General features: G+C 37.0%; 1 non-coding gene across 1 annotated transcript; it reads right to left on the bottom strand.

Annotated features, from left to right (window-relative positions):
- Window positions 1–1,706: 1,706 nt before the first annotated feature.
- On the bottom strand, window positions 1,707–1,836 carry LOC115031412. Its single transcript, XR_003837051.1, has one exon. It is a non-coding gene; the product is annotated as a small nucleolar RNA SNORA17 (small nucleolar RNA).
- Between the last annotated feature and the right edge of the window lie 21,805 nt (window positions 1,837–23,641).

The raw sequence follows: 23,641 nt of genomic DNA, 5'->3' as shown, positions 1-23,641 counted from the left end.
CAGGTGTTATGGTTTGTATATGCTTGGCCCAGGATGTGGAACTATTAGAAGTTGTGGCATTGTTGGAGTAGGTGTATCACTGTGGTTATAGGCTTTAAGACCCTCATCCTACCTGTCTGGAAGCCAGTATTCTGCTAGATGTAGATGGAGAACTCTCAGATCCTCCTGCACCATGCCTGCCTGGACATTGCCATGCTCCTGCCTTGATAATAATAGACTGACCCTCTGAACCTGTAAGCCAGCCCCAATTAAATAAATCTCCTTATAAGAAAGAGTTGCCTTGGTCATGGTGTCTGTTTACAGCAGTAAGACCCTAAATAAGACAGAAGTTGGTAGCAGGTACTGGAGTATTGCTGTGATAAGCCTGACCATAGGTCATTGGTGAAGGCACTCATGAAATTGGGGCTGGCTCCTTTGCACCTCTCACATACAGAGCCATCTCTACTGTCTGGGCCAGTTGAGGTGCAGGGCATGCTCTTCTGAGTCTGCAGTAGGTGTGGGGCAGGGATAGCTCTCCTGCTCTCATGATCCCAGGGCCAGCTCTTCCACCTTCTGTAGGTGGCAAGGGATGAGTATTGGGGAGGGTAAGTCTCCTTCACACTTGCTGCATGGAAGACCAGGGCCAGGGCTAGTTCTCCCATTCTAATATCCTTGGGCTGGTTCACACCCACCCATACCATCAGAGTCAGTTCTACAGTGCTGACCAAGTGAAGTGCAGGGCCTGATTTCTCAAGTCTTGCAGCCTGGGAGTGACAGGACCATCTTTTCTGCTCTTCTATCCCTGTTGGGGCCAACTTTCCTGCCTGCTTCTGCTGTTAAGAAGTGAGGGGCAAGGAGAATATCTTTTCCTTGCAAACATGAAGACACCACTGCATTTCAAGCAAGAGGTAACACCCTTAGGACTGGCTCACATCCAATGTCAGCTCTGCTGTTCTGCAGCTCATATGGGGGAGGTAGATCTCCTGCTGGGATGACATAGGGGCAAGCTGTCCTGCCCACCATAGGGGGTTCTTCTGCTCTTGTGACTCTATGGTCAGCTCTCCCACAATTCCCAGGTGAGGGGTAGAGCCCATTTTTCAAACCCCTCAGACACCAACTTGTCCTGGGGTAGAAGCCCAGATCAGACAGGTTTGATTGGCTTTTGGTGATAACAGAACCCCGCTACAGGTGGGACACAAATGAGGCACCTGATGGCAGTATAGGCCAGGACCCCACCATGGTCCTAGGTGGCATCATCAGCCACTTAGGTCAGGCTGTACCTTCCTACCCCTGAGTCTAACAGTTCTGCCTCTCTTAGTTGTGCCCAGATCCTTCTATTTCTCTTTGTCTTCCATTTCTCTACCACCTATTTGTTCCTCTTAGTGGTACCCAGGGTCTCTGAGTATCTGCTATTGTCTCAAGAATGCTATGCTCCACTGGGCAGAGGTCATCTTGAGCAGGGTCTGTACTGCCAGGCCTGCACAGCACTGGACTACTGGACTGGTGTTCATATCAGACTAGCTCCATGGCACTAATCTATTGGTGGACTTCAGCTTTCTCCTTTCTCACCCCACCTAAGTGGCTGTCTGGCTCAGGCTAATTCCCACCTGTGACCCACAGTCCCAGGAGTAGTTCTTCTTGTCTCTGACTTGCTTCCTATCCTGGGAGTTCATCAGGACCTACCTGGTACAGGACTGGTGGTGGTCTTAGGCTTGCTTTTTTCAGGGCATTTTAGGTTACAAATCATTCAGATGTTCAGAGAGTCAGAACCCTGAGTGTAGACATAGCCTCTCTCCTTTTCAACTACCAACACACATGTGACACAGTAGCTACATCTACAATGTCTCTGGGGCAGCTACAGTCCATTTTCTTATAAATTTTAAATGTGTTTTAATGAGACTTGCATAAATTGAAAGCAAAACTGCTTTCATTTTGCTTGCCTATATATTTTAAATTCTCAAAGGTTTATATAACAGGGAGTTTATATAATAGGGAGAAAGGATGCAATTGTGTGTCCTTCAGATTTTAATGGAAATAAAAGTGAAGTTTGTACAAGACATTTTTTAAATTTTTATTGTATATTTTCTCCATTTACATTTCAAATATTATCGCCTTTCCCTTCTTCCTGGGAAACCCCTATCCCATCCTCCCTATCCCTGCTTCTATTAGGGTGTTCCTTCACCTACCCACCTACTCCCAACAACCCACCCTAGATGCCTCTACACTGGGGCATCTATTGAGCCTTCATAGACCCAAGGAGCTCTGTTCCCATTGATGCCTGAGCTGGAACTATGTATACTCCTTGGTTGATTGCTTAGTCCCCAGAAGCTCCAGGGAGTCTGGCTTGTTGACACTGTTGCTCCCTCCATGAGGCTGCAGACCCCCCTTAGCTCCTGCAGTCCCTTCTCCATCTTCTCTATTGAGGACCCCCAAGATCAGTCCAATGGTTGGCTGCAAGTTTCCTCCTCTGTATTTGTCAGGCTCTGACAGAACCTCTCAGGAAACAGCTATATCAGGCTTCTATCAAGAAGCACTTCCTGGCATCCACAATAAAGTCCAGGTTTGGTGGCTGAATATGGCAGTGTTGCTGTAAATCTCCAACTCAAATAAGCCCCAGCAATGAAAACACAACTCAATTAATATGAATATATGCTGTGTGCCTAGAACGGACAGATCTACCACTATACTACTATCTTCCAATTCTATGAGACCCCTTAGAACTTGCAGTTTCTCCAGGCCATGTGCTTCTGCTCTGCTTTTCTTCTTCTTCCTCCTATGCGTCCTCTCACTCTTCCATTTTCTCCTTCTTCTCCCTCCTCACTTTCTGTTCCATCTTTCCTTGTTTCTGCCCAATCATCAGCAGTCCTTTATTTTACAAATTAAGGTTGGAAACAGGTTTGGCTGGGTTCTCATTCATTCCTTGTTCACAACCCCTTGTTGGAGAATGGAATTAACATCAAATATAATTAGCCCCATGGTTATCCACAGCAGGGCAGTCTCTGGATGGCCTTTCCTTCAGTCTCTGCTCCACATGTTGTCTCCATATTTCCTCCTGTGAGTAATTTGCTCACCCTTCTAAAAAGCACTGAGGCATCCACATTTTGGTCATCCTTCTTCGTAGGCTTCATATGGTCTGTGAATTGAATCTGGACAAACCATTTTTATTTAGAAATTTTATGTGCTAAATTCTTTTTCTTATATTTTAAGGACTTTTTAAAAATTTCACTCATGTGAGTATTAGGATGTTTGTGCAGGTGCCTGCTAATGCACATAGAGCTTGGAAGGTGTCAGACTATCAGGAACTGAAATTACAGGTGCCTGTTAGCTCAGGTTTCCTGTAAGATAAACAAGTTCTTTTGCTGTTATTGTTGTTTTTGTTTTAGTTCTAATAATAGTAAAATCACATTTTTTATTTTTATTTAATTTATTCACTGTACAATCCGTTTATTTACCCCCTCCACCCTGTACACCCTTAAACAGATCTTCCCCCAGCTCCTCCTCTGCTTCTCCTTTGCAAAGGAGATCAAAGTGTTTGTTTATGTACAAATACTATGCAGTTTTTATCATTATTGATCTGTAGGAAAGCTCAAGGTCATGGCTGGTGATTCCTTCCTAGATTTTTACAGTTCAGAATTGTTTTGGCTATCCTGGGTTTTTGATTTTCCATATCTAATTAGAATGGCTCTTTCAAGGTCTATAAAAATTGTGTTGGAATTTTGATGGGGATTGCATTGAATCTGTAGATTGCTTTTGGTAAGATCACCATTTCCATTGGTAATCCTACTGAGCCATGTGCATGGGCAATTGTTCCATTTCTTATATGGATTTATTTTATTTGTGGTTATTGTGATGCGTATTGTCTCCGTAGCTTCTTTCTCTGTCAGTTTATTGCTTGTTTAGTGGAGTGCTACTTACTGATTTCTTCGAGTTAATTTTGTATCAAGTGACCTTGCTGAAGGTGTTTATCAGCTGTAAGAGTTCTCTGGTAGCATTTTTAGGGTTACTTCTGTATACTATCATATTATCTGCAAATAGTGATACTTTCACTTCTTTTCCAATTTGTGTCTCCTTTAGATGTCTTATTGCTCTGGCTCGAACTTCAAGTACTATATTGAAGAGATAGGGAGAGAGTAGAGAGCTCTGTCTTCTCCCTGATTTTAGTGGAATTGATTTATGTTTACCTCCATTTATTTTGATATTGTCTATTGGCTGAGAAGCAAGCACTCTTAAGTATTTCTGCAACCCCGACTTATCTGTCTTTAGGATAATTGATCTGTCTTCAGGCACTAAAGATTAGTTCTTGTTTTAAAGACTTCAATACACACTACTCATTTTGTGTGAATTCTTTTTTTTTTTTAAAGATTTATTTATTTATTATATGCAAGTACACTGTAGCTGTCTTCAGACACTCCAGAAGAGGGTGCCAGATCTCTTTACGGATGGTTGTGAGCCACCATGTGGTTGCTGGGATTTGAACTCTGGACCTTCGGAAGAGCAGTTGGGTGCTCTTACCCACTGAGCCATCTCACCAGCCCCTTGTGTGAATTCTTTAGAATTTTTTATTCCATATAATTTGGAAGAAATGAGAGTATTGTATCTATAGTTTATTCTTTATCGTTACCTTTTCAAAACATTTCACTTTATACGTAAATCACAGATTGTCTTTAATTTATAGCTGGATATGTCACATTTTCAGATCTGAGCTATCACAAATCTATGATATAAACATTAATTTACAAATACTTGTGTCAGTGTATGCTTATATTTTGCTTGGGCGTGGACTATATAGATTATATGTTAGAAACATTTATTTTTGTCTTTTAAAGAGGAAACTGTCTTTCACATAGGTTCAGCCTCTGGGATATCGTTGCATTAGTTACCTGAGTGTGTGGTCTTTCCCATTAAAACATCTGCTTCAGTTCTGCATCATATGCATTCAATTTATTATGACATATTCCACTGTATTACTATCTGTTTGATGATGACTGATTAGATATCTAACATAAATTTTATTTTGTTAAGGTCTAGATAGTTTGTTAACATAAATCATTTCAAATCATTCTGAGAACCGAATAAGCAGTATCTAAGTAGTTTTTTTTCTATTCATTCCCAGATAATTTTCTTTTTCTTTTTTTTTAATTTATTTTTTATTAGGTATTTTCCTCGTTTACATTTTCAATGCTATCACAAAAGTCCCCCATACCCAATCCCCCAATCCCCCCAATCCCCTACCCACTCACTCCCCCTTTTTGGCCCTGGGGTTCCCCTGTACTGGGGCATATAAAGTTTGCAAGTCCAATGGGCCTCTCTTTGCAGTGATGGCCGACTAGGCCATCTTTTGATACATATGCAGCTAGAGACAAGAGCTCCGAGGTACTGGTTAGTTCATATTGTTGTTCCACCTATAGGGTTGCAGTTCCCTTTAGCTCCTTGGGTANNTTCTCTAGCTCCTCCATTGGGNGCCNTGTGATCCATCCAATAGCTGACTGTGANCATCCACTTCTGTGTTTGCTAGGCCCNGGCNTAGTCTCACAAGAGACAGCTATATCTGGGTCCTTTCTGCAAAATCTTGCTAGTGTATGCAATGGTGTCAGTGTTTGGAAGCTGATTATGGGATGGATCCCTGCATATGGCAATCACTAGATGGTCCATCCTTTCATCACAGCTCCAAATTTTGTCTCTGTAACTCCTTCCATGGGTGTTTTGTTCCCATTTCTAAGAAGGGGCAAAGTGTCCACACTTTGGTCTTCGTTCTTCTTGAGTTTCATGCGTTTAGCAAATTGTATCTTATATCTTGGGTATCCTAAGTTTCTGGGCTAATATCCACTTATCAGTGAGTACATATTGTGTGAGTTCCTTTGTGAATATGTTACCTCACTCAGGATGATGCCCTCCAGATCCATCCATTTGCCTAGGAATTTCATAAATTCATTCCTTTTAATAGCTGAGTAGTACTCCATTGTGTAAATGTACCACATTTTCTGTATCCATTCCTCTGTTGAGGGGCATCTGGGTTCTTTCCAGCTTCTGGCTATTATAAATAAGGCTGCTATGAACATAGTGGAACATGCGTCCTTCTTACCGGTTGGGACATCTTCTGGATATATGCCCAGGAGAGGCACTGCGGGATCCTCCAGTAATACTATGTCCAATTTTCTGAGGAACCGCCAGACTGATTTCCAGAGTGGTTGTACAAGCTTGCAATCCCACCAAGAATGGAGGAGTGTTCCTCTTTCTCCACATCCTCGCCAGCATCTGCTGTCACCTGAATTTTTGATCTTAGCCATTCTGACTGGAGTGAAGTGGAATCTCAGGGTTGTTTGATTTGCATTTCCCTGATGATTAAGGATGTTGAACATTTTTTCAGGTGCTTCTCGGCCATTTGGTATTCCTCAGGTGAGAATTCTTTGTTAAGCTCTGAGGCCCATTCTTTAATGGGGGATAATTTTCATACATCTGTAAAATGTTCAATAACTTTTACTAACTAATGGGGAGACTGTCTAATTTATGAAGAATTCTGGTTTTATATGTGGGAGACTGAGTGTAGGAATGATTTTTTTCTGACTTATATGATCAAATAGAATCCATTCTATTTTTATTCAAATATTTTATGTATTTAGATTACATATTTGCCATTGCAATTTTGATTTTGTTGACATTTCATTCTCTTATAATGTCTGTAGCATCTAGTCGTTAGAAACTAGTGAGCAATGGGTGTTTGAACTTGAATTCTTTCATAAAGGAATATAACAGAGAACTTTTTGTGATCTAAATAAATTTTCTGTTCTTATTTCTGCTGCTTAAGTATGGAAGAGTTCAGTCCCCAGAGTATGCTTTAAATGTATTGTGTTGTGTAGATTCCTCTAATCTTACCTTTATCACCAGATATCTAGGAAGTTCCTATATAGTTATTGACACTCAAGTCAACCCTTTGATTGATTTTTTTTAAAGAGCAGAGTATATTTAACTCTTGAGGAGAGAACACAGACTATGTGTGTTCTGTATTACTAACAACTTTACATGTAACTTATTTGCCATTATTTTACCAATTAATTTTTTTCTGGGATTAATTTCACTAATCTAAATAATTAATATATTGCTAACTAGTAATATACTAGTAAAATGAGCTAAATATTTGTGGTAGTTATATTGGCACTAGATCTCTTAGTTTCATTACAACTAACCACCCTTTAATATGTTTGTTATAAGAACATTTAGGTAGTGTGAACTTATATATTATATTTATATATTAAAATCAACTTCCTTCATTTTACTTTCATCACATGTACACACATATTTATAAGAAATATATATGACTGTGTGTGAATATATGATATATTTAGGTCTTATTTACTGTTGTATTGCTATAAAGAGACATCATGACCTACACAACTCTTATAAAAGAGAGAATTTAACAGGGATATTACAGTTTCAGATAGTTATTCCATTATCATGGGGGAAGCAGGCCAGTATAGCACTGGAATTCCAGCTTAAAGCTTTATAAATCAATTCCCAGGCAGAAGGTATCTATCTATCTATCTATCTATCTATCTATCTATCTACCTATCTATCTGTCTACCTGGTATATAATGTACAAACTATGTAATATATAACATATAATATATGTATATGTATATATATATATGTGTATATATATATGCATTGTGTAAGCATATATTCATGTTTGAACATTTTACCATACAGTTCACAATTCATGTGTGTTTCCCTAATTTTCCTTAATAAAGTTTCTGGATGGTTTTGATTGCTATATTTTAAAATTAACCTAACAGAGTTTTCAAAGAACTTTTTAAGATTATCTATAAACTTTTGTATCATTCTTATTGCTTCATAATCTTAATATTAGAATTTTGCATTACTACATTCCTTATCATTCTTCTAGTCCTCTGTAGTGAATTTAATGTTAAATTTTCATAATTATTCATTTTTCGTTTACTCAGTCATGTGTAATGTACAATGCTAAATGGAATTTTAGTTGTGCAATTATTTTTGAAAAGTAATCAAAGTTTTTTTTTAACAGTTTTGACTTTTTAATGTTTTTCTAAAAGTTGTTAGTCTTTGGTATATTAAATCATAAAATTAAAATTATACATTTGCTCATATCTTTCTGATGTCTTATCACTACAAAACATGAGCAACAGTATACAATTATAAATTTCCTCTAAAAGTGCAACATGTGTCTTTTCTGTGTTACAATATTATCTATCAACTTCTATAAGGAGGCCACTTTATAGCATAAGGTCCAGTTTTGTTGATGTAAATTTAAATCTGTCATTGAGCAATACTTCAGTGCAATTGTGAAAGACTCCAAAGCCATTATAAGTAACAAGAAATTTGTCTTGTGATGAATTAGAAAGCTTCTCTTAGTCCTCCATGTTTTCTGCTAAAGATGACTTGCCCTCTTAGGTGCTTTCCGACATCCTCAATCTTTCTCTTTGTTTTTTTCATCGTACTGTTCTTCTACCAATATAGTCGAATCTACCATAATGGAATACCATAAGACTGGTCTTGCCCTACGAACCATAGCTGGTGTTATTTCAGTCCTTGTCTACTATTATTGGGCATTGGAGAATGTATTCCCCTCTCTATCTCCTAATGATTCTGTTGATTTCCAAATAACAAAAATATGTAAATACAAGTGTTTTCAGTCTAAGTGTGTATTTATTTGTTTTTTTTTTAATTAGTGCCTAAGTATGCAATCCACATAATCCTGCAACTCATGGTGATCATTCTGCCTCAGCATTTTAGTATTGAAAACTCAAGACCCAGCCATCTCAGAAACATGCTAAAATAACATTTTATCCTATGTTTTATCAATATTGGAAAGCTACTCAATAGTGAATGAGATATTTCATAATATTATATCCTGAATGAAAAGTGGTCATTTCAAGGAATAGAGTGCACCTGGCAGTAGGTCCACAGGTGCACATCATTCTCAGTCCTTAGGCACAAACTCATTCTAGAAGGTTTTTGTTGCTGTTGTTGTTGTTGTTGCTCTGTTGCTTCTGTTATTCCAAGTAAAAATGCAGTCTTGTGAAAAGACTTTACAAATTGTTAGTAGACTAAATTGAATAAAGTAATTTTCAAAGGTTATGTTCTCATCACCTGATTCCATTCACCATTGGAAAGCTTGAAATATGTAAAGTGAATAAATGAATTTTAAAAATGAGTGAAAAGTTCAAAACATCATCACAAATTTGTGTACAACAGATGTTGTTGTTATTGTGTTGCTGTTATCATTGTTGTTTTCATTTTAGATATGATGTTTATGTAGCTCAAACTGTCTTAGAATTTATTTTCTGACCCACATTTGTCTCAGATTCACAGTAAAACTACCTCAGTCTCTGAGGTACACAAAGAGCCAGAGCCCTCATTTTAGCTTTTATTTCTTCTCTATTCAATAAGAGAATAAAGTTAAATTCTTGGAATGCAATCCACTCCTGCAGCAAGTGTGATCATGATAATTTCTTATAGACATGTAACTCTCCCTCTTCTTTTTTTTTAATGAGAGATTGCAAACTTTTTATCTTAACCATATTCTCAATCCTTCAAATAAATTTTTATGGCATCTTGTTTAAATATGTCTTGCTATTGATGTGGTTCTGTTCCTTTGCTTTGATTGGTTATTGCAAACAATGCTTGATGCAGCTGTCTTTAGATGTTTTTATTTGTTTGTGCCTGTATGAGGTCAGCAGAAAAATATTAACGAGTTGTTCTTATTTGTAGTGTTGTGTAGCTATTTTTGGAATTGCTAATATTCTGGAGATAAAACAATGACAACAAAAACATACAAAAAACAAAGGGATTAAAAAGAAAGACCCTAAAGCTCCACAAAATTGTTAAGATCTGTAAATACTCTCTAAGGCAATAATACCAGTAGTAATTGCTGTGAGATGAGATCCTTATCTGGATAACCATCTGAAAGTTGGACAGGGAACTCTATGGATGAGATGTACAATTTTCATGCATTGTAGGGTACGATTTCTGCTAATGGTCTACAGTTGAGGTATTCATATTTTGGAGAGTAAAACTTCACCAATATTCCTGAAAGTTATAATACCATGCTCACCAATTCACTAGGCTACAGTTAGATGGTATCACTTAATTGGTCAGCTGTAGACACATTACTAGAATAAAGTGACCATCACATCTCCTCAGGGAAAATATTGAGCAAAAGTGCACATATTCAGGTATGAATTTTATAAGCATTCTTATGTTGTTCAGTATTATATTAATGGAAATGTCCTCTATTTTCCTAATGTTATTTTTAAAATTAACCCAAGCAATGGCTAAGATGTTGGCATACTTAAAAAGAATATTCTTCTCCAGATATTTAAAGGTATTTAGTTGGCGCTTTAAATCCATATTTTACATAATAGTCCTTAATACCTCTTACAGTCATATTTAGCAAAAATATTACTTTAGAATTTGGGTCTTTTATTATTGAAATTGTTATTTATACTGCATATATTTCAATAATTTTACAGAATATCTAAAACAGGTGAGTTCTATATTCTTTCACTGATGTCCCTTATTATGACAATAACTACTTGATTCTACTATAGAGGATTTATATTACATTTTCAAATCCAGCAATGGTCCTTTATCTAATATATATTATTTTCATTTTAATTGTTAATCTATTGTTCAGATTACTTTTGTTGCCATTATTAAGATCACAATCCCCCTTGACTATAATTACTCTTAACTTCTTGGTCAAAAATGCTTATTTTGATTGATATTGTTTAGTGTAAAATAGTGTGAAAGGACAAATAATAATTTTTCATTTACTTCTTTTTTGAAAATATCAGCACTCTGAAAATGACATAAATCCATGCCTAAGAAATTTGAGTACACTTTAAAAGAATACTTATTACCTTTGCTCCTCTTTCAACTTTCTGAAAGCTATAACTGATCACCATTTACCTGTGCCGTTCATCATATCAGAGTAGGCTATTGAAAAAATTAAAGCCTCCTCATTATGGTTTTGCTCCTTGAAGAGATGAAATCACTGTGCCTGGTGAGGGAACTCTGTGAATGCCACCCTACCCCGTGTTTCAGAAGCCTCAATGTGCTTGGCTGTATCCACACAGTACCATATGGAATTTTCCCACTGATTTACAGATATTGTTATAATATGTAATGGCAATTGATGACTTTTTACATTTTCATGAGCATCCTTTAATCTGAACGTCGACATAAAGTTTTACTTCTGCTAACAACAATGAAAATGTGGTAAAAAAAAAAAAAAAAAGAAAAGAAAAGAAAAATTGCTTCTATCATTTGTTAGCTCTATATCCCATAATATATTCTTGAAATCTTAAGGGTGCTCACGGATTTATTATTTCAATTACCCTGTTAATGATACATACTATCTGAAGTGACAAGGATGTTTGAATGTGCTGCTGAACATAACTAAATCAATTCACAGAAGCGTGGTAAGAAAACACAGATTTATGAATATAGAGATTCATGGTATGCAGGAGCTCTAAATAGATGAGAGAGAGAGAGCTTTGTATGCAGCAGTAGAAAATGCATATATTCTGCACTGTGAAATAATATATAACAGGAAAAAGCAATCACTCTACTGAATGTCTTTGGTTACTCTATAAGCCATAGCAGCTGAGTTTGTGTCCTCTCTGTTGTAGTATGGAGTCATGTTTATATCAAACAAAAAGAACCTCCAAGTATTTATTTAAAAAATGAAATACAACAGAATCATAAATGACTAATATTCGTAACTAATCACACTGATAATGGAGTATATTATAACAAAGTTATAAATGATACATTTTTGAATGTGTATATCATAGGAGTTATTAAGCATCTGAAATAAACAGACTATATTTTTCTTATCTACTTTATGTATCATGGATCATATGACTATTTACTCCTAATTTTATATAAGATGCTAGAGCTATGGCAATGTGAATAGCTTTTATGAAAATTATCTCCATCTCAGTATAGGAGAAATAAGAGAAATTGATTTTTTTTCAATAACAGAATCTAAGTTTGTGGAGACATTTCTGGCTTAAGTGCCTGACCTTGAAACTGGTTGCTGGGTAGAATTTTCTAGACAATGTCAACATGTATTGATGCCTAGAAATTCAACTAGATGATTTGATCCAAAATGCAGCTGCAAAAGAAAGTGTATATGACATTAATTTACCTTAAAAGCTCTTACAGCTGTGTGAGATTTCCATAAGATATTTTTGCTCACTAAATCTCAATATAGATAGATAGATAGATAGATAGATAGATAGATAGATAGATAGATAGAAAGATAGATACAGAGAAAGATAGATAGATAGATAGATAGATAGATAGATAGATAGATAGATAGATAGATAGAAAGAATTTTACATTCATTTATTTTATGGTGTGTCTTTAAGTCAGAGGACAAATGCCTTGAGTTGGCTCAGGTTTGTCAGTGGGAACCCTTACCCACCAAACGATCTCACCTGAGCAATCTTGTGATCACCTTTACTATTTAATTTCCATGTGTTATTTGGCAGATGGTTCTTTACATCTGATTACACATCTATAGGGTCTGGTAAAATACATGTATAATCTGATGCCTTTTGACAGTTCCTTACCATTTATAGGTTTAATCTGCTTTATTCAAATATTTTAATATATCATATTTTGTAGTATATTTTCTTTTTTCTTTTTATCGCTACAGAATTTTATTTTCTGGTATTCTTTTTTCTTGGATATTTTCTTTATTTACATTTCAAATGTTTTCCCCTTTCTAGATGTCCCCTTTAGAAGCCCCCTTTCCCATTCCCCAACCCCCTGCCTTTATGAGGGTGTTCTTCCAACCACCCACTCCCATCCTCCTGCCCTTGTATTCCCCTATAGTGGGGCATTGAATACCCACAGGCCCGAGGGCCTCTCCTCCCACTGATGTCCAACAAGGCCATCTTCTGCCACATATGTGGCCAGTGCCATGGGTTTCTCCATGTGTATTCTTTTGTTTGTGGTCCAGTTCTTGGGAGCTCTGATGTGTCTGGCCTATTGATACTGTTATTCCCTCGATGGGGCTACAAAAACCTCAGCTCCTTTAGCCCCTTCTCCATCTCCTTCATCTGGGGACCCTGAGATTAGGCCATTGGTTGGCCACAAGCTTCCTCCTCTGTATTTGTCAGGCTCTGGAAGAGTCTCTCAGGAGACAGCCATATCAGTCTTCTATCAGCAAACCCTTTCCGGCATCCACAATAACATCTGGGTTTGGTGGCTGTATATGGGATGGATCCCCAGATGGGGCAGTCTCTGGATGGCCTTTCCTTCAGACCTGCTCCACATTTCATCTCCAATTTTCCTATTGTGATTATTTTGTTCACCCTTCTAAAAAGCACTGAAGCATCTACATTTTGGTCTTCCTTCTTCTTAGGCTTCATATGGTCTGTGAATTGAATCTTGAGTATTCCAAACTTTTGGGCTAATATTTACTTATCAGTGAGTATACACTGTGTCTGTTCTTTTGTGACTGAGTCACCTCACTCAGGATGATATTCTCAAGGTCCACCTATTTGCCTGCAAATTTCATGAAGTTATTGTTTTTAATGACTGAGTAGTATTCCATTGTGTAAATGCACCACATTTTCTGTATCCATTAGTCTGTTCAGGGACATCCGGGTTCTTTTCAGATTCTGGATATTATAAATATGGCTGCTATGAACAGAGTGGAGCATGTGTCCTTATTACATGTTGGAGCATCTTCTGGATACATGCCTAGGAGTAGTATTGCTAGGTCCTCACATAGTACTATATCCAATGTTCTGAGGAACTGCCAGACTGATATCCAGAGTGGTTGTACCAGCTTGCAATCCCACCAGTATTTGAAGAGTGTTCCTCTTTCTCCACCTCCTTGCTAGCATCTGCTGTGACCTGAGATTTTCATTTTAGCCATTCCGATTGGTGTAAGGTCTTTGTGATTTACATTTCCCTAATAACTGAGGATGTTGAACATTTCTTTAGGTGTTCCTGAGCCCTTCAATTTGTTCCATGAAGCCGCAATTAAGCTGATACCAAAACCACACAAAAAAACAACAAAGAAAGAGAACTTCAGACCAATTTCCCTTATGAATATTGATGTAAAAATAGACAATATAATTCTTGCCAACTGAATCCAAGAACACGTCAAACAATTATTCATCACGATCAAGTAGGCTTCATCCCAGGGTTGTCTGGATAGTTCAATATATGGAAATCCATCAATGTAATCCACTACACAAACAAACTCAAAGAAAAAAAAAAAGAACATGATCATTTCATTATACTGTGAAAAAGAATTTGACACAATTCAACATTCCTTCTTATTAAATGTCTTGAAAGATCAGGAATTCAAGGCCCATACCTAAACATAGTAAAAGCAATATTCAGCAAACCAGTAGCCAACATTAAATTAAATGGAGAGAAACTTGAAGCAATCCCACTAAAGTCAGGGAGGAGGCAAGGCTGTCCACTCTCTCCTTATTTATTCAATATCATACTTGAAGTTCTAACTAGAGCAATAAGACAACAAAAGGAGGTCAAAGGGAAACAAATTGAAAAGGAAGAAGTCAAAATGTCACTATTTGCAGATGATATGATCATATACTTAAGTGACTCCAAAAATTCCACCAGAGAACTCCTACAGCTGAGAAACAACTTCACCAATGTGGCTAGATATAAAATTAACCCAAATCGGTAGCCTTCCTATACTCAAAGAATAAACAGGCTGAGAAAGAAATTAGGGGAACAATACCCTCCATAATTGTCACAAACCACATAAAGTATCTTGGTGTGACTCTAACCAAACAAGTGAAAGATCTGTGTGACAATAACTTCAAGTCTCTGAAGAAAGAAATCAAAGAAGATATAAGAATATGGAAAGATCTCCCATGCTCATGGATTGGCAGGATTAATATAATAAAAATGGCCATCTTGCCAAAAGCAATCTACAGATTCAATGCAATCCCCATCAAAATTCCAACTCAAATCTTCACAGAGTTAGAAAGAGAAATTATTAAATTCATCTGGAATAACAAAAAGCCCAGGATAGCAAAAATTATTCTCAACAATAAAAGAACTTCTTGGGGAATCAGCATCCAGACTTCAAGCTGTACTACAGAGCAATTGTGATAAAAACTGCATGGTATTGATACAGTTACAAACAGGTAGATCAATGGAACAGAATTGAAGGGCCAGAAATGTGCCCACACACCTATGGCTACTTGATCTTTGACAAGCAAGCTAAAACCATACAATGGAAAGAGGACAGCATTTTCAACAAATGGTGCTGGTTCAACAACTGGCAGTCAACATGTGGAAGAATTCAAATTGATCCATTCTTATCTCTCTGTACAAAGCTCAAGTCAAAGTGAATCAAGGACCTTCATATAGAAACAGATACACTGAATCTAATAGAAGAGAAAGTGGGTGTACTGGCTGATTTTGTGTCTCAACTTGACACAGTCTTGAGCTATCAGAGAGAAAGGAGCTTCAATTGGAGAAGAGCCACCATGATATCCAGCTGTGGGGCATTTTCTCAATCAAGTTGGGTTCTATAGGAAAGCAAGCTGAGCAAGCCAGGGGGACGCAAGCCAGTAAGTAACCTCCCTCCATGGCCTCTGCATCAGCTCCTGCTTCCTGACCTACTTGAGTTCCAGTCCTGACATCCTTTGATGATCAATAGCAATGTGGAAAGTATAAGCTGAATAAAAGTTCCTCCCCAACTTGTTTCTTGATCATGATGTTTGTACAGGAATAGAAACCCTGACTAAGACAGTAGAAAAAACAAAACAAAACAAAACAAAAAAAAACCCTCAAACACATGTAGTTTATTTTCTAAATTATATTCAATTTTATTGACTGTAGGTTTTTTTATATTTTATTTTATCTATCTAACTATCTATTTATTTATTTTGAGACAGGATTTCTGTGTAGACCTGGCTGTCCTGGAACTCACTCTGTAGACCAGGCTGTCCTCAAACTCAGAAATCTGCCTCCCAAGTGCTGGGATTAAAGGCATGTGCCACCACTGCCCTGCTTGACTATTATATATATATATATATATATATATATATATATATATATATGTGTGTGTGTGTGTGTGTATACTTATAAGTTTATAATAATTATTATAATTATTTATAATTTCCATCTTTCATGATGCTATCTGTCAATGTGCCTGTACTTGGAAAATCTTAAGTGTCTGAATATTTAAGAATTGGTATTTATAGTGTGGAGTATGCGGATATGATTGAGTTGAGGTGTTTATATTTGGAAGTAATTGGTCTCTGAACAATTCTGTCATAAGTGTGTTGTAGGGTCCATTGATAACAGCTTGGATTAGAAAAAGAAAAATAAAAGCTGTTAATGAGAAGAGAACAACAGAGAAGTCTAAAACTGAACTTATCAAATATTCACCTCCTGATCAAGGCCCAAGAGAGAGCAGATACAGCTACAAACAGCACAGGTAAGGGAGCTACTAAGTGTAGAAGGTAAAACTTGACTTGATTTTTTTTTAATTATTATTTTTATTAGGTATTTTCTTCATTTACATTTCCAATGCTATCCCAAAAGTCCCCCATACCCTACCCACTCTTGCCTACCCTCCCACTCCCACTTCTTGGCCCTGGCATTCCCCTGTACTGGGGCATATAAAGTTTTCAAGACCAATGGGCCTCTCTTTCTACTGATGGCTGACTAGGTCATCTTCTGATACATATGCAGCTAGATACACGAGCTCCAGGGGGTAATTTAAAACTACAGCTCTGCCAGGATGAGTTTTTATTAAAAAAATGAACCCATTTGTAAATTTGGAAAGTGTTCTTTTATTACTTTATATAGGAGAAGAATAGTATATATTTAGGTTATGTTTCTCCTCCAACTCCTGAACCACTTCTGACATCCTCCTCCTCCCCTCCTTTTGCCTGCCATCTTCATCCTCTTAAATAGCTCCCTGAGTCCCCATATTGCTGCCTATACAGTCACTGATGACTCTTTTTACCACCCAGCATGCACTGGCAACAGACTGGTAGCCATACCACTGAAGAAAGCCAACTCCTCACTCCTAGTAGCCATCAGCCACAAATAGTCTTCACTTGGTGAATGTCCCTCTCTCTTTAATTCAGCAAAATTTGATTATTAAAATCCTCGGCTCTCTATTTTCCATACTATGCAAAATAACTGCTTATTTCATTTTCCTCTAATGCTTTTCTATAAACAAAATAATAATAATTAATAATAATGATGAAAATAATAATAATAGCAATAACAATAGTCCTTAGTTTGTTTTTCAGTTAACTCATAATCCTACTCCCACAGATCAACATATTGTCTTTAATTATGGGGTGTAAATCACCTCAATTACTTCTTAATTACATATATGTAAGAAAGATTATTTGGCAACTAGTAAAAGGTCAGATGAGAGATAGCACAATTCTACTTTAATAACATAACCACCTAAGATGAAAAGAAATTTCTTTTCTTTCCTATAATTTGATATCCAAAGAGAAAATTGATAGCAACACTTAGATGAAGATATACTTTGTCATCACTAAGCTATCAGCAAATATTGAGTAGTTTATAAAAAACCCAGACATAAGTATCAAGAGGGGTTTATATGAGAGAGAGTACACGTAAAAGATGACTTAGCTGTTAGGAGTACACACGCCTCTTGGAAAAGACTTGAATTTACTCCAGTTTCATAGTATCCAGTGCCCTTTTTAGGTTGTGTGGATTCCTATATTCATATGTACAAAGCCAAACACACAGGCAAACATAAATAAAAATAAATCTTTAAAAGAATTAGAATGTTTTAGTGATAGTGAGAGTAAATTGCTCATTTGAATGGAAAGGATTCACATAGGCTAATATATCTGCATGATTAAGTACCAGCTGGTGGTATTGTTGGAGACGATTAGGTGGTGTGGCCTTGTTGGTGGAAGTAAAACCTCTCTCTCTCTCAATCTCTCTCTCTCTCTCTCTCTCTCTCTCTCTCTCTCTCTCTCTCTCTCTCTCTCTCTCTCTCCTCCCATGAATCAAGATGTAAAGCTCTCAGTTACTACTTCAGCATCATGCTTGTCTGCTTCTTGTCATGAAAACGTTAGACTAATCTAAAACTCAGCAACCTACTATGTAATTATGGTTTCTTTTATACAAATTTCCTTGGTCATGTGTCTCTTCACAGCAACAGAACAGGAACTAAGACAGAAGTTGGTAGCAAGGACTGGAATATTTTTATAACAATTCTGAGATTGGTGTTGTTTGGAGAAATATGGAAGATTTTGTGACTTTAGACTATGTGATGGTTTGAATGGGAGTTTTCTGCCATGAGCTGATATATTTGTATGCTCACAGCACATGAGCTATTGGGAAGAATTAAGAGGTGTGGTCGAGTTGAAGGAAATCTGTTCCTGAGGGTGGGGTTTGAAGCTTCCAAAGGGCCAGTATCTCTCTCTGACTACTGCTTGAGCATCAAGATATAAAGTTCTTAGCTACTGTATTAGTACCAGGCCTGTCTGCTTCCTACCATGAGCATAATGGAAGTACCCTCTGAAAGTGTAAGCACGCCTCCAGATAAAGGCTTGCTTTTAAAAAAAATAGGGTTTATTTTGTCATTGTATCTCTTCACATTGATAGAACATTAAACGCAGCAGATTAGGAAACCAGTTGAACACTTTAAGAGGCGCTTAATAAGCTATCCTAGTAGAAGCACGAAAGGCAGTGTTTCTGCAGGTGATATGAATTGTGGTGACCCAGATCAATAGGTTTCAGAAGGTAAGAATATCATCTAATTGGCTGGCTGAGAGGCCATTTTTTTGTGTGTGTGATATTTCTGCAAAGAATAGGGTTGTGTTTTGCCTTTGCCCTAAACATATTCCCGAGAATAAATGGAAGGTTTTTGGAGCAGTATGATTGTCAGAGGATATTTCATGACAGGCCGTGTCATGTAGTTACTAGTGACCACTCTTATGTACATCTGCAATGAAGAGGAAGAAGCAGGGCAATAAAGTGCACAATGTCGTTTGAGGAATAATGGAGCACCAGGAAATGTAAAGTTGGGAAAACTTTTTGAGCTCAAGCAGATAAAATTTTCACCAAAGGCCTCATTCAAATAGAATAAGCGAAGGGTGCCCCCTGAAAGACAAAATGCCACAGAGCTATGTTGTCAAATTATAACAAGAAATTAAGGAAAAGCATAAGCAACAAAGGAAATACAAATATAATTCAAAGAGGAGGCCTGGCTCCATTTCCAGCAAGCAGCATAACTTGGGAGCCTCAGCCATGTGATTCTAGACTCGTCATGAAGAGCGCAGGGAAAAGGAGACAGAATCTTCCTCCAAGTTTATAGAAACCAAAATGGCCTGCAAGGCTATTCCTGCAGGGATGACAGAAAAGTCTATTTGACGAAGCTGTGAGGTAGATCCTGGCTTTCATTAGTGACGCCACAATGGTAGAGATGTCAGAGCCACTGGATACCTGCCAAGAAGGGTCTTCGATAGGCTGTAGAAACAGCCAGTCCAAGGGAGAGACGCGAGTTACAGTCAACAAAAGGGATATCTAGAGAACATTTCGCCATCAGACATAGAGACATAAAATGTGGAGGTTTCCCTACTGGATTGCTGTTTTGCTTTGATGCAGGATTTCCTCACTACTCCACCTCTTCTACTTTTGGAATGAAATTCTGCACCATTTTATGTTTGGTGTATGCAAATTGCCTTTTCATGTTACAGGGTTTAGAGTTAAGAGATTGTCTGAATTCTCCGAAGAAACTTTGGACTTCTAAACCAATGTTGAGTCTGAGAAAGACTACGAGGACTTTGAACTGGACTAAATGCATTTTTCATTATGACGTGGGTACAGGACCTATGAGGCCAGAGAGTAGAATAAGGTGTTTTGAATGAGAATAGCCCACATAGGGTCATGTATTTGACTGGGTGCTTACTAGTTAGTTGAACTGATGTAGAAAGATTAGGAGGGGTGCCCTTGGAGGAGTTGTACCACTGGGAGTTGGCCTTGAGGTTTGGGAAGTCCTCTCTCTCATTCTCTCTCTCTCTCTCTCTCTCTCTCTCTCTCTCTCTCTCTCNCACACACACACACACACACACACACACACACACACACACTATTGCCTACGGATAGGGATGTAAAATTTTCAGCTCCTGTTCCAGTGCCATGCCTGTCTGCGTCCCACTATGCTGATCATTGGCTAACTCCTTACAATTGGAAAAAAAAAAGCCCCAAATTAGGTGATTGTTTTTGTTTTTGTTTTTGTTTTTTGTTTTTTGTTTTTTTTTTAATAAGAGTTGCTTTGGTCATAGTGTCTCTTCAAGCAGTATAACAGCAAATAAGATGGCATTTTAATAAGATTTTAAACTTGTTCTTGTTTGTGTACTAGTCTATGGTTTACAGGTCAGGTCATGTTTTATACCCTTCTTATCCTAAATGATTTATAGTTGTATATTATTGGTTATACCACTCAAGCGTTAACTTTTTGTTAAAACATATTTTTTTCTTTTTATAAGGTTTGTTTCTGGGCTGAATATTTGAGCTTTTTTTCTGCTGTGATTTCAAATCTATTTTCTAATATAAGTGTTAACAAATGGGATGGTAAAAATTTCAACAAACTTTATGTTTTTATTCCAGATATCTTTTCTTGTAATTTTGGTGTGAAAATGTGAGTCTAGTTTTGGAATATCTTTTAACATGAATTTATTTTCTACTTTGAGTTGAATTAGTACATTTTCGTAAATGTGCATGAATACAATACTTTCAGACTCTTTCTATAGCTAAAAATACACCTTCCTTGTTCTATAACCCAGACAGTAACTTGGTCAGACATAAGAATCTTAGGTAATGCATTCTTTTAAAGCTCTCTAGCTACTATTTATTCCATCTTTTTTTCCTTATCCTTTTCATTTGATATCATTGAAATTCCCCATATCAGTCTCACTGAGTTCACTTTGCTCCTTTTCGGCCTGACTCCATAAAAGAATATTTATCTCAGGCTGTCAGATATTTTTTGCACTCCTGCGATGTATTTTTATACTTCTTTTATTTTATTATTCTAAAAGATTTAGTATGCAGACTTACAACTTTAAGGAATTCATTTTAGTTTCTGTATTTTACCTTTGGATTATATTCTCATTTTTCTTAAAAATTTTTTCTGCAATTATTGATTTTTTTAAAAAAAAAACACATATCGTCTTTGATTTCTACTTTTCACATTCATGTTTGTAGCTAGTTTAGAAAGTCTGTAAGGTGAATTAGCAGGTAAAGGCTCTTGTTGCCAAGCCTGATTCTTTGTGTTTGATCCCAGAGTTCCACATAGTTGAAGTAGAGAACCAACTCCTACAAACTGTCTCTGAGCTCCCCATGCATGCCGTGGCCCGTACGTGTGCATGCATCTCCCCCAACCCACACATACATACATATCTGTACACATAGTCATATACTCACACTTGTAACTCTTTTATTTCCTGTCCTTATTTCCCTTCATTTCATCTACTGTTAACTTATATGATTTTTTATATGTTATGTTGATAACTCATATTTACTATTAGTGCTGGTCATGCAGAATCTGATTATAATGGGGAGGTTCCTTTGGCTTAGAGATTTTAATCCTATCTGATCCCATAGGCAGGTTTTATCCTCTTATCTCTTTATTCTTGGTGCATAAAGTAAGAACTCAGTTTGTGTCAATACTGGAGAAAATCCAACATCTGTCCAATAAAGCTCCTATGTCGGAGTACTAACCCAAGAGAATCTACCAATTGACTAAAGTGACATTTTAGTTTGAGTGTTTGTAATTTTTAAAGGACTTTTTATAATTAGCTAGAAATTCTGCCATTCTTTGGAATTATTCTTTAAGGCGAATACTTTGAAATCCAAGTGTCTACTTTCTGCTTGCACACTGAATGATGTGGCCATGTGATTGTTGCTAAAATGCCCTTTTTCTCCCAAGTTACCAATGATAAATGGATAAGCCAAGGTGCAATTCTGCCAAAGTTCATTTTGGAAAACCAGTAAATTGATTGGGCTTCCTTATAGTTTGTAGAAAGGAATGACTTAGAAAGTTATGGGTGCTCCTTTACTGAAGGCTTTAATCTGTAAAGTCTCTTGAACAGGGATGAGAACCTCCCCGTACTATTTTGTGTGAAGCTCTCTCCATTAGTTACCCAGAATTAACACTGTAGTTCCACCCAAAAGTTGTCTTACAATTAAGGCAGAGTTGTACACAACATATAGACGAGAGCAGCTGGATACTGAGATGAGAATTTCTTGACCTCGTCTGCTCATCTCTGATAGGCTATGATGCCAAACAGCAATCATCTTTTCCATGATGGCACAGCTGAATACTCCAACATGACAATGTTTTGGCTCAGACAGCAGTCACTCATGACAGAATTAAATGGCTGAGATTTAAAATAACATCAAAATTAGTCCTGCATCTTGTTCTATCTAGAGAGAGTACCAAAGTTGGTATGTTGAAGCAGCGGTATATTCTAATTCCATAGGAAAGCTAAAGCCAAAAGAATCAAAGTGTTCAATAACGTTAGCCTCATCAAGATCTCCCCACATAACTCCATCTAAAATTATCAGGTCACACTCTTCCAATCAGTGATTTCAGTTAAACTGAAACATCTTTGAGTCTGGGAAGTAAATTCTCATAGTAAGTTAGCCAATGATATGATGAAGATTCAGTTTCATTATCAACACCTTCAATTCTGAGGCTGCTGGAGGGAAGATTCTCTTTCAGGGCACACTTAGAACGTTTTAGATAGCTTACACAAATCAAAAGAGGGGGGCTTTCATATCTGAACTCATTCATATCGTTTTTACTTTATCTAGGAGTGCTAAAATTAACGCCCCAACTTCATTATACTCTCTTCTCCGCACCCCCTCCAGACACCCAGGAGTTGTATATAGAGTGAAACTAAATTCTTTGATTGTAAACTAGTTAATAAAAATACCAAATATATTTTTGCGATTGTCAAATAGCCTACAAAATAGATTTTTTTAAAAAAAATTCTCTGCTGCCAGGACGATTTTTGGTAATTGAAAATTACTTGAATTAGAGAGCAAGCTTCAGTCACAACTAAACCCCATAGTTTTTTTTTTTTCATAATTTTCCTAGAAGCACAACTTGCATTAGAGTTCTCCAGAAAAACAGAAGTAACAGAATAAAAATACGTTATAAAGGAGCCATATGACCACTGAAGTGATTGAAAACTTGGGTGTTGCTGAATTCATGAGGTTGAACTCTTCTGGAGCCACAATCTGTCACAGAAGATCTAGAATATTCATGAAGAAGTGGTAGACTTTATTCCATGCCAAAGATCAAAAAGGCTTTTTCTGATGTAACAGTTGATGGGGACAGTAGTGGAACCAACAGAGTAAATGCACTTACTAATGAAGAGTTAGTGCAGGAAAGCAAAATACAGCCCTACTTTCCTCTCAGACTTCTTTATATTGTAATCGCATACTTTACTGACTCATTTCAGACCATACTGTCATAGATAACACTCAGAAACTGATTTCAGAAGAATTCAACAGGAAAACAAAGATAAAGCATCTGAAGCCACTCCATTGTTAAACTTTGTATTCATTCTTATGTCATGCTTAATACTCAAATAAGTATGCTGAGGCTACA

This window comes from Mus caroli, chromosome 6 (assembly GCF_900094665.2).
Source record: "Mus caroli chromosome 6, CAROLI_EIJ_v1.1, whole genome shotgun sequence".
NCBI classification, from domain to species: domain Eukaryota; kingdom Metazoa; phylum Chordata; class Mammalia; order Rodentia; family Muridae; genus Mus; species Mus caroli.
The sequence above is the reverse complement of the archived record's forward strand: the minus strand, read 5'-3'. Positions and strand labels throughout refer to the sequence as shown.